This window comes from Zootermopsis nevadensis, unplaced genomic scaffold (genome assembly GCF_977971745.1).
Source record: "Zootermopsis nevadensis isolate Lab colony 2312 unplaced genomic scaffold, Znev_1.0 Znev_ptg000017l, whole genome shotgun sequence".
In the NCBI taxonomy this organism is placed as follows: Eukaryota; Metazoa; Arthropoda; class Insecta; order Blattodea; family Termopsidae; genus Zootermopsis; species Zootermopsis nevadensis.
Window position 1 is genome coordinate 14,726,759 of NW_028259149.1, and position 13,497 is coordinate 14,740,255.

Here is a 13,497-nt window from a genome sequence, read left to right on the forward strand (position 1 = left end):
CTGCTACTAACAATTTTGTATTTACCAATGCCAGTTTAAATATAGGGCTGTTTTTCCTAGCTTTTTTTGAAAATTTTAAATTACTTGCGGATTTTCATTAATTTAAATATTGTTTCAGTTAGTATACTCAAACGAAAGCAGGTACTTTGCCTCGAAGAACTCAGCATGGTAAGAGTTACTATAGCAGGGCGAAATTAAAACCTACGCCAATCCCTTAAACACATCCCTAAATAAAAGGAACACTGTAGGTAATCTGTGTAATATTTATATTTACAATCAATTAACGTAAACACACGTTTAACCTTTTCTTTTAGTATCTTTTCATAATCCGTTTTACGCTTATAAATATCAATGCTTATTTATTTATTTATTTTGAGGATATTTGAAGAGCGTTTTCAATGTGTCCCAGTATCATCTACACGTAAAAAAATGTTTGTTATTGGAACAGATGGGTCATTGAAAGCACCACCATCAACCCAACTGTTAATGACATTTATCACTTCGACTTTTGGGGTTTAGCAGCGTCATGTGTTTAAGGTGTTTCAACATTTCGGCGAAAATTGGTCGCTGCCGTCTGGGTGATTGTTTGGGGAACGGAAGGGGAGACGTGCCTTGCGGTGGAGGTTTCGAAATGAAGACAGCGAGTCTGATTTGTTGAGGATTACATACACTTGTTGCAATTCTTGAAGAGATCGCTGGCTAGAGAAACTTGTGAGATAGGATCTTAATTTTCTAAATTGTTCATGAGCAAGCCTGTCATTTTTTACACTGATGTACGTACTTTATGCATGTACCTAAAGACAAAATAACTATATTATTAGTAATTCATGCCGGATCTGGAGTGCGTTCCACTCAATTTTCTTACACTCAAGCGTAAATCAAAACAGTAGACATATAATACGCGTAAGGAATCCCCAAACTTGCATCTTCAATTTCACCTCAATGTTGGTTCTTTGTTAAAGGTGGTTGCCTTGTGTCTTGTAGCGCCGTGTAGTCTGGCAGAAGCTTACCGACGTTTCGGAGGTATTTGCCGCCTCTATCATCAGGGCGTAAAAAACCCAGAAGACAGCCATCGTCATACTCGCTGCCTGAAACCTGAAATCTTACTTATTTAAAGTTACATTTAGCACGATTACATTTTGGCCCACCAATATCACATTTGATCAAAAAAAAAAAAGGTATTTGTTTCTGAGCTGCATTATGCAAACACACGTATCAGCGAACCTTCCTCATTTTCGCCATGTTGTAGTCTCTGTAGACTACTAGGTGATCGCGCTTCGCTTACTCCGGACGCCGTACACTTCTTCGGCACTCGTAAATCAATAACACTGTTAGATAGTATTCAGGATTACAACTTGGCCCATCGTCTCGCAGCTGCTGAAAGAGTTAAAAGAGGGTTTGTTCTTCGTTATTAGCGAGTCGAGTGCTTCGTTTCGACCTAATGGAGGCGCTAGACCTCCTGCTGAGAATGTGGCAACTTCATCCGTTGCTGTTGCGACAGACTGTGTCATTTATGTTGTCTCTAGTGATACTACACTTGCAGGTACACAGGATATAAGTGGCCTAAAAGTGTGTGTTGAAGAAATGACTGAGAAGAACATCTGCACCTACAAAACACGACGTCAGGGATGGATTGAGAACAAAATTATTATCTTCGCCAAACAGTATTAAAACTTCCGTATCACGGAGGGTGATTTGGGAGGGACATGTAGCTCGTATGGGAGAGACGAGAAATGCAGACGATGGTTTTGCATGGAAACCTCAAAACAACATTGATTCGTGGTTTATTTAACAACGTTTTTTCAATTGTGTAGGTTACAAAGCGTCGAACTGAAGATAATCGAATTTTATTGACTTATAAATTGGAAAGGATACGATTGTGGGTTATCTTACGATAATATACGAATAATGTTCCGGAGAGACTGAGGGATGTAACGGAAATCTCAGTAATGATAGTTGGTCTAAAAGATCAAATTCAGATCGGGTTCACACGTGTTCTTGACCGCGACATTCGGTCTCAAAGAAAGAAACCACTTGAAAGACCCAGACAAAGATGGGAAGATAAGAATAATAGAGTAGATACTGGAGAAATACGATGTGAGGATGTGTGCTGGACTCAACTGGCTCAGAATCACGGGTCATTGTGAACATATTAACGAATTAATAAAACTTAATAAAAACGGAGCATTTCTTGGCAAGCTGAGCGACTCACACTTTTTGTAGGAAGACCCTACGTCATGTGTTATAGGGTATTCAGGATGTGTATGTAACGGGAGCAAACGTGATATACATAGCTCACGATGACACGACGGTCCATGCAAATTCCATTTCAAGTGACTTAAAATTCGATGTGAATGGATCAGGGACATGGTGTGAACCGCGCTAGAAAGTCATTATCTCTCCTTGCCGGCTGTTGTTTAATGTCTGCTCTATATACATCTTGAATAGACTATAGTTAAGAGTCGGTCTGACAGGCAGGCTTCCACATTAGTAATGTGTCTCATTCGGATTTGGTAATAACCAAATTAGAAGAGATCTATTGGCGTGAAGGTCGCGTGTCGCATGTCAGCTCTAACGTCATGACTAACTTCTCAGTTAAATTTGGTATTAGAATTCTACACTGCTAGATGTCCAAGATAAGAAGCAGTTATTCTAACCCTCTGGACATTCGAAGAACACGAATTATAGGTCTACTTGCCTCAAAACGGATTATCATACGGACCATATTGTATAAGATCTAAAACTTTATTTCAAATTCATTCGAATTGTGGGTACAAATATTTTCATACTGGCTGCTCTGTGATGTCTGTGTTGCAATTAGCTTTACGAATGTGTGTTTATAGCTGCAGTAAATTAACCTCAAAGCCACTGATGTGTTTCGAATATACAATAAAGCATTTTGAATAGAAAGGAAATCGGCTAGTTTAGAAATCAATATGTAACTTAAATTTCGGTAAACATTTACAAGAGTGACATCCGTCACTCTTACATTCAGCTGTTGAAATAAAGAACAAATAGAACTCTTTTTATAATAATATGCTAATTAATTATGTATCATTAAGAAGTTATCTATGATCAGAAAGTATTAATCACTAGACATAATCTGACATCCCCTTCTAATATTCTCCCTTAATAAATAAAAACAACTTAACTGTATTTAAATACAGACGGAGACAGGGGGTGGTATTTTAATACCAATTTATCATTTGTCCACGTGAATCAATTAATGGGGAAGGGAGGTGTCGGGACACAGCACGCGCCTCTTTATCGTCACGCCAAATTAATAAGCAAACTAATTTTCTATGCAAATTATAGACGGAGTTGCGTATTGTAAGGATAATAGAACCATTAATTATGTTTATGCTCTACCAGGTTTGATATTCAGGTCAGTGAAATATATTAGCCGTGTCTTCCAAATGCTTAACAAGATATTCTGTGTTGTGTTACTAAACTTGTAGACTTTGTCGCTAAATCGAATATAATACAATTCTTGGCTGCATATTTGTTTTGTTTATAACATATAGAAGAGGGGGAAAATGGAAAACAAGAAGAAGCTGGAAATAAAAGAAATAAAAGAGTATTAATATAATAATAAATAGAATATTAAGGAGAATAAAACGGCAGAAGCTAGAAGGATAAGACAAAATCAAAAGACAAGACGAGGAAGGCGTAGATGTTATTATTTTCACAGAACTTATACCGCTACATTAAACTTAAAATACCCAGCTATATTATTTTTTTATTAATATTATTTTGTATGTTATTTCTTGCAATAGCCTATTACGCAACCTCGTTACGTACATGTTTGACGGAGACTGCCCTGGTTTGTTTCAAGGTAATAGCCCTGTACTCGGCCGCAGAAATTGGGAAAAAGTAAACGAAAGAATCTGTTATTATTTGTATTTTGGAGAGCGATATGGAAGAAAATAGTAAAAACCTATCTTAATTTACTATATCATCGTTTATTGGGAAGTCGAGTAAAACCACGAAACTTATAGTGAATAGAACCCTGAATTTCCCAAACACGAATTCAGAACAACAAAAGCAGTGACGTAAGATTTGATGTTTTCACAGCGGTGAGTCCGAAGATTCCTGCCTTCTGGGTTGTTGCGCTGTGTAGTCTGGTCGATGTTAACCAACGTTTCATCGCCCTGATGATGGAGGCAGTATGACCTCTGAGACGTTGGTAAACATCGACCAGACTACACAGCGCAAAAACCCAAAAGACAGGAATCTTCATAATCATCGCCCTGATGATGGAGGCAGTATGACCTCTGAAACGTTGGTAAACATCGACCAGACTACACAGCGCAACAACCCAGAAGACAGAAATCTTCATACTAAGAATCGCCCTGATGACGGAGGCAGTATGACCTCTGAAACGTTGGTTAACATCGACCAGACAACACAGCGCAACAACCCAGAAGACAGAAATCTTCATACTCACCGCCCTGATGATGGAGGCAGTATGAACTCTGAAACGTTGGTAAACATCGACCAGACTACACAGCGCAACAACCCAGAAGACAGAAATCTTCATACTCATCGCCCTGATGACGGAGGCAGTATGACCTCTGAGACGTTGGTAAACATCGACCAGACTACACAGCGCAACAACCCAGAAGACAGAAATCTTCATACCCATTGCTCTGATGATGGAGGCAGTATGACCTCTGAGACGTTGGTAAACATCGACCAGACTACACAGCGCAACAACCCAGAAGACAGAAATCTTCAAAAGTAGTACCGCTTTCCGATACGTGGAGAGTTCGTATGCACTGCGTTTCGATCTTTTAGTCCTTTCCTAAAGTTTTGTGTTTTCTTTCATTTCTACTTCAAATCGAGTGCGTTCCCCTCCTATCAAAATTGTCCATTTGATGTTTCCCTTTTCATGACCTGCTCCTCCCATTGCATTTCCAAGTACCTTTCAGTTCTATTGAATCACCGCTGTATACACAAACACAAAACAACACAACACCAATGGAAATACGAAGAAAGAAACCAATTCAAACCCAAACCAACCCCTGCCTTCGCGTCATCGCAAACCTACTCATTGTGTAGAGCGTGTCTGGTGAAAATTGCTTTAAATGCTTTCCTTTCTGTCAGCCTGGTCCATCCCTCTTCCTCTAGTCCTCTCCTGTTACATCAGGGGTCTCAATCTCACTTCATCGTGGTTTCGGAAGTTATTTAACACTGCACCAAATACAAAACATAGAATACTACTAAACATTACGATGTTACGCACGAGATATCTCGACAAGGTCCTATAGGTTTAAATTTGTCAGTGTAAGAAATCTGCTTTCCTTTGTTTCAACAGCGTGGCTTGTCAACGATTCAAATTAACCTAAATTTTACAACGGAAGTTAAATATAGGCCTAGTGACAAGTGGAAGCTTGTTTACAGAAAACCAATGTAGAAATGTTTAAGAACCAGCACAAATATTGGTATAGAAATGAATTCAGAAAATGCACATTTTCATATAAAATCTGATTTGCGTCGAAAATGCGTTCATAGAAACGACGTAAATAGGATACGATCATCTGTTTTCCTCAGGAGAATTCTAGAAGAAACAGCTTTATAAGTTCATAAACTAGACGCACTCTATTTGAAAGTGTTGGAATTTTAAATACTTCGGAATCAAATCAATAAATAAAATTTACATTCAATTGGTTTGGAGAATGTGGATCCCAGCAAAGCTTGCCAGCATTCCGTTTAGAGTCTTGGATATTCCTGTACATTATATTAAACAAAAATAAGAAATATACAAAACTGCAATTTTACCTTTTTTTCTGTAGGGTTGTAAAACTTACTCTCTCACCTTAAGGGAAGAACGTGGATTAATTATGTCCGAAAACAGGGTGGCGAGAAAATATTTGGACCTAAGAGAGAGGAATTGTGAGCCTTGATATTTGCCGGTTTATGGTCTGGACGAACCGAATTAGATTACCGGGTGGGTGGGGGAGGTGGTAATTTTGCCCCATTGCAGAATCCTACCCTCTCCCCCAATCAATGGGTGTCGGTGTGTTTTTCCCGGACGTGAAGCTACAGGAACTTAAAACAGCTAATAGTTCATTTTTTGTTTGGATTAGGAAGGCCTACTACTGCTATACCTCTGCACTCCCCATAAAGAAATGACTCTGTCAGTACAAGGACTGCTTTATCCTCTAGCTTAAGACGAAATAATTAACTAAATACTGGAGTGAATTACAAAATAATTTTTATACTTTACACATTTAACTTAACATTTTAACGATAAAGAAGCGGGCATGAAGAGATAATAAATTCATACAGAATTTTATACGGAACGTTTCAAGGAAAGAGTTAATTAGCAAGACCGACGTGTAGATGGAAAGATAATATTGAAATAAGCCTTATAGAAACGAGATATGGAGTTACTGATTACATTCAGCTGCTTCTGATGGCGGACTTTTGTGGACAAGGTTAATAACCATAAATAATGTTAAATAACTACGCTAACAACAGTTGAAGGTAAGACTTCTAGAGAGCATGTCTGACACCCCTGAAGGGCCCTGCTACCAGCCAGTCGTAGCGTAATGTCGCTTAATTGAGCGATGAAATTGGAGTCGTATTATTGAACCGTGGGTTGTCACCCCGTCTCCTCCCACTTCTAACCTCTTCGTAGGTTCTATAGTGGACTTTACAAACATGGCGGCCATACACGTGTCTTGGTTAAAAGAAATAAAGCAAAGAAATTCAAGAAAAGACCTAAAAGTGGTGGTTAAACATGAACCCTGTTGAGGGTGGGAAGATTTTGTTCATCGATTGTTTGGGGCGAATCTAAAATGTGTGGAGGCGTGTGAAGGAACTAACGGTTTTGTCAATTTTCTCATCGCTTTGTGTTCGTCTTCACGTATTTAACGATTTATTATATCAGCTGCAACGTTAGTATCTCAGATTTAACTTTACTGTCTTGGCTGTATCGTTACCTATCAAATGTGGTAGGCCTAACAGTTTATGTCTGATGATGGAGCAGATTCAGTCTTCTGTGAATTCGGTTATGACAATTTTGATTCCTTGAAAGGCGAAGGAATCTCTTCACCATCTGGGCGACTCTCAACTTTTAAAGGAGATGCATTGTTCCATGGTATTAGATGTTTGGTTTGATAGAGTAGGTACCTCTAACCTGAAGACTGAGACAGAACCAACCTCCGAAACGTCGTGGATTTAAAGAACAGACGATGGAAAAAATCCTGACAATTAATAATTTTAATAAGGCATTTATTAAGTTGTCAATTTTCGTACATATAGAGACCGCTGTAATCGCGGGAAATCGATAAGTTGCGAAGAAGCAGGTTTCGGGGTCCAGTACACTAATTTTCTACTGTAACTTACAGTAGATTGTCTACAAGTGGATAGAAGGAAACCGAGTGAGGCCCACACCAAAATAGTTTTAATCTCTGAGAGACCAGAGTTCAGGATATAATGTCCGTATTAAATATTAATATGCAGTTTTTGTTTGCATTTATGATCTATAAATTGTTATTAGTCATAACGAATTATCGATAACTCGTTAACAGTTTTTGAAGTATTGAATTTTTCTCGTGGGGGCTCCGGCCCGCGATCACTTAAAAATAGCCTTGTCCGGCCCCCGAGTAAAAGGAAGCCTCCTTTTGTGACAGCCCATCACCTGGCAGAGATTTCCTAAGCAGGAAGTTGGACTAAGTGCTAATTACTACGGCTTTAACAGGAAGGTGTGATTGCTTGTCTACAACGCCGTACGTGGAACTTTACATTACACGCTACTTACTTAAGAATCATAGTTTTGATGATTTGAGGTTTTCACGGTGGTGAGTATGAAGATTTCTGTCTTCTGGGTTGTTGCGCCGTGTAGTCTGGTCGATGTTAACCAACGTTTCAGAGGTCATACTGCCTCCATCATCAGGGCGGTGAGTATGAAGATTTCTGTCTTCTGGGTTGTTGTGCCGTGTAGTCTGGTCGATGTTTACAAACGTTTCAGAGGTCATACTGCCTCCATCATCAGGGCGATGAGTATGAAGATTTCTGTCTTCTGGGTTGTTGCGCCGTGTAGTCTGGTCGATGTTAACCAACGTTTCAGAGGTCATACTGCCTCCGTCACCAGGGCGATGAGTATGAAGATTTCTGTCTTCTGGGTTGTTGCGCTGTGTAGTCTGGTAGATCATCAGGGCGATGACCTGATGACGGAGGCAGTATGACCTCTGAAACGTTGGTAAACATCTACCATACTACACGGCGCAGCAACCCAGAAGACAGAAATCTTCATACTCATCGCCCTGATGACGGTGGCAGTATGACCTCTTAAACGTTGGTTAACATCGACCAGACTACACAGCGCAACAACCCAGAAGACAGAAATCTTCATACTCTGATGACGGAGGCAGTATGACCTCTGAAACGTTGGTTAACATCGACCAGACTACACAGCGCAACAACCCAGAAGACAGAAATCTTCAATTTTCGTTAGTTTGTGGTCCACAGTTTAGGAACCTGTTTCACTCCTCTTTACTCTGCTTTGATCCACGAATCGCTGTTTTTTTTTCCATCTGGCTTAAAATTGCAAATAACCAATAACTGCCAGTCGGTCACTGAATTAGTATAAAACACATGGAACATAAAAAGAAGCACTCATATAACAGGGATGTATGAAATATGAACTCCCCCTTAGGAAGGAAGGGAGGGGAGGATAAAATATATTTGTTAGAAAAAAAGTTCCCCATCCCTTAAAAACATGAATGCCACTCATTCTACACCCCCCTTTCATTTCCCTGCTGATAATAATGATGAGAAGGCCAGACATTTAATGTTCCACTCTTACCCTGTTTGATCCCCCAAGCCAAACAGCCAAGTTACTGCGCAGTCGCAGAAAGCGACGGATACTGAAACCATTTACTGCCATATTATTATTCGAAAGTCAACAGCATAATATACGTTTCCAGTTTACTGTTTTACGTATCCTTGGGGCAACTGAAATATTAATACCATGGTACGGCAAGTTGATTCTTTTAATTACGAAGAGGACAATTAAAACATATGCCGTTCGACAAGAAACTGTATCTTAATTTACTAAACGTCGTGAAAGTATTCCCTCATTAAGCATTACTTAGAGTTTCTCACTCCAGGCAGTTTTGTCGCAAACTGTCTCCTCGTTCCGCGCAGGCTTGTGGTGGAGCTGGTAACGATGGCTGCGTGTTATTATAGGTCTCTTTTTGGATGGGAAGTTTCAAAAACTTGTACCGATATATTTACGTTTTGCCTTGTCCTTCATGTTCCACAGATTAACCATTTCACTAGTGGCAAAGAGATTAGGCCGATTGGGCAGTTTCTACTTTAATATTTTCACTAGGTCAATGGCCAAAGGTTGAACAGGGCAGTTGCCCCAGGATCGGATGTAAGAGGACGTATAGACCAATCGTTGGATTAAAACAGAAACCATCTTGCGGCTTTCAGTTTGAATAATACTACGAGGTGCGGTCGAACCTAGAAGATATATCTATTTACGTGCTTGTAAGTAGCCTGTGTGTAAGACAATAAGACAATAAAATATCAGTTCATTTATCCGGTTTGTTTTCAAAATAAATTTTATTTAAATTTCTTATATATTACTTAATATTTGATTAAGAAAAATTTATTTTTTAACTACGTGTAGACCTGAATTTAGATTAATCTTATGCTCTCATATTTAATAAACTTCAAAAGGAATATAAATATCACACGACATTTTAATATCTTATGTTACACATGAATGCTAGTGAAATGCAAGAAACTTAAGTGACTTAACTTTAGTACTTATACTTATAAAATTCATCTGATAATGGAGGCAGCAAAGATCCCAGAAACGTTTTTAATCTTCTACCAGGCTACACGGCACTACAAAAGACAACTCCCTTTATCGGAAACCTTTGATCCTTAATAAATGTTTTTAATGGTTGGTATTAATTAAATTTATTGTTCGTGCTTTGCACAAAGAACTCAAATAGAAGCATAATGAAGAAGGTTTGTTTATCAGCCAACATGTTAAGACCCAAAACTGCTTAAAAGATTAGGTGGAATTTGTTTTGGTTTGGGGGATGTGTCTGCAATAAACGTTTTGGGTCCAGTCTAAGTTTTCTTCTCATCGGTCCAATATTACCCCTACTTTATGTGGAGCAACTTTTGGTCGAGGGTATCACAAACCCCGTGGGGCAATAATAGATGAGTATAGAGCAATGGCGGAATGATGATTTGTAGGAGAAAACCTTGCTCCAATTCCACTTTTTCCATCTTAAGTCTCTTGTCTGATCTTATAAAATCTTTAGACTTGTAGGTGTTAAATACAAACCTTAAACCCCAATAAGATCTAAAATCTTCCTTGCATTTTACACTGGGAATAAATAACCAATGTAGTTAAAAAAAGTGTTTTTGAATGAACCAAGAATTTGTTTGAAGTCTAAAAGTTTCTGAGCGTTATAATATGTAAAATTATCGAGAAGAATAATTTTATATTTTTAAGAATGTATCGTTCACGGAACATGTAGTTTAAGAACAGGCATTAAAATCAAAATCAAAATCAAAATCAAAATCAAAATCAAACAAATATCTTCACCATCATCCTGCCGTCGGAAGCAAAATGTGAAACTGTCGTGTGACTGGTCACGTAAAAGAAATGAATGCTTATTTTTGTCATTACAGAGCGGAAAGAAGCAAGAACGGTCACGAAAATAGACGTGATTCTCGATTTGTAATCCTTCTAAATGTATATCGGGTTCCACGTTTCCCGCTGCGATGTGGATTAAAAATATTATCACAAGCTATCAAACGTTTGCAGCACCTCACTGGCATTTGATCAACGGCCACACCCAACGATGTAAAATTCTCTCTGGAATATTATACAGCCATTTTACTTAATTAGATCCGGGAACAGTGACAAATAATTTGCTGTGATCCATTATTTGTTTTAATGCGGCATCAGAGACTAGCGTTTCATTTTTGTAAAAATATCAAATGTTAATAAATTATTCCAGTTGACCTCATTGGTGATAATTTACAGAACAGAAGAAATAAATGATGTACTTGGGATGTCTAAATAAGCCTAGTGTTGGTTGTAATGTGGTATGTAGGGGCATAAATTTAATTATTAATTGAGTCCTTGTCGTAATGCGTCGAAAATAAGACTAAAGACAAAGAACCCGAGGTCGTTCACGGGTCTTCGATGTCTCCATACTTACTGTTCTGCATATTCACAGATGTTAATAATTAGACTTTGGGAAGGCCTTACAGAGGTGATGGAAAAGTCAGGAACCCCAGTTCCGAAACGTTTTCTACTCGTCAAAAAATAAATTACACTTAAATCAGAAAAAAATCATATATTAATAGCTGGAAATATCTGTCGCGTTCAGCTCTAAGTAAAGTAAAGTTTGTCCCACTATACGCCATGTAGGCGCTTGGGGGGAGTGGAGGTATAGCTCCTCTCTTCCTTGACCTCGGCACTAGATGGGGGTGAGTGGTCGGCATCACGGCCCGGCCGGCTTTACCCCCGGGAAAGGACCCGGTACCCATTGTAGAGGAGGCTGGGTGGGCCCCAGAGCCGGTCTGGACGCGTTCAGATCTGCATGTATTAATATTTAATCTTTTCCTCGTGTTTGATGCAACCCGGTGAAGACTTCCTGCGTCACAGAAACGTCCCACCGAAAGAGATACTGTCGATTTCTATGACCCTAAACTCATTCTGACAAGAACGAGATGCCAGGTAGTGTTCGAGTTGTGAAAAAGACAGACTTGCACTTCGACTGTCTGAAGACAACTGATGGACTGGCGTGAGCAGGTTACAATATGAATAGAAATGCTTGGGATCTTGCATAATCACAGAAGAGTGTTCGTTTATTAATCCAATCAAATTATATTTAATTAATACGGGTTTAGTGATTTTTCAATTACCTGTATTTGATGAATTAATTGGAGTTAGTCTTGCCACATTGTCGATGAGGATAAAAGACTGATTGCTTGATAGAATGTTGCGATAGCAACCAGGGAAATTAGGGTCAACGACAACATTAATAATAATTATAATAATTTAACCCTCCTGTAATTTTCTGCAAAGTTGATCAATTTATTCCAAAAGGATTTTCCTCACCAGCATCTGATGGAGGGGAAAAGGTCTACTTTTTTTTTCTAAGACCCATCTTATTTTTATTCTTGTTCTCGTATTCCAGAATGACCTCCAAAGATATTACCCAATAAATTTCAGAATTATTTCTTGTCTCTTACATCTGAAGTTCATATCTAGCTTTTTGAAACTTTGATTTCACAACCAGAAGAATAGTAGGTGGCCTGTATTAATCAATCACGAGGCACGTCTGCTGGTCGTATGCACGAATGTTTAATGTTTAGCTGCTAGGTTTATGGAATTGGCTACTATAAAGATTATATGTGATGAAGCATGATGGGTCGATGGAACGCTGCCATCAACATAAACTGTTCAAATCTAGCAAATTGAGGAAGAATGCGTGTTTATGTTTATCTTAAATAGAAAGATATGTTTCTTTGTCGCGACATTTTCAATTCGAATATATCGCTACATACTTGAAAACAAGTGAAAACATTTCTTAACAGGAATGAGATCTTGTTCGGCCGTGTTTTGTCATGTCTTCTGCATGTGCTGTACTTTCTTTGCTAAAATTTGTTCTCTCGATTTTTTTTCACATTCATTTATAGAATTTGGTTTGTCACAAACTGCTCTTCTCAGAACCATTACTTTATAATTTTAATATTTTATTTATGCATTATTTTTATCTACGGTGTCGCTTGTCCGTATGATCATTAATTAATTCTATGAACTGTAAAATAAATAAATAAATATTAGGGCAATGTTCAAGAATGTAAAGCCATCTTTGTTCATAGTTCTGCGTTTACAGTAATGGATCATATTCTTCACGATTTGTTGAGCCGTGAAACGTATTTCGAGTCTAACATGGGTCTATTGTTAATATGTTGTTACGTAAACAATTTTAAGAAACAATGAATAATCGAGCGAAACGTTGCGAAGCGACCTTTAATCTGAGGGGTATTTTGATTATCACCGCTAATAAACTGTCACTCTTAAAATCACCTCATTATTAAACTAAAGTAGAGGATTTATGTATTGTTAATAGAGTAGAGTACTGTAAGCTGATGGCGTGTAATGTCGCTGCCACTAAATGCACTTTCTAGGGTCTCCGGTGGTGGGAGAGGGGGAGGTCATGCTTCATCCCCTTGATGCATCCCTTGGGCTATTTCACACCCCGGTGCATTGCAACTGCAACGTATTCTCTAGTCACCACACCCGTTGTGATAATATTACCACTATCGCCCTCCCCCCCTACACGCCACGGGAATTCTGTCCGAACATTATCATCAGACGCGTTAGAACAGTCAACCACAGTGCAAAATCATCATACTTTTATGAGAGCAGCGTGTGGCTCAGATTTTGTTATGTGCATTCACATCCTTATAATGGATATACCAATTAAACATTAAGATATT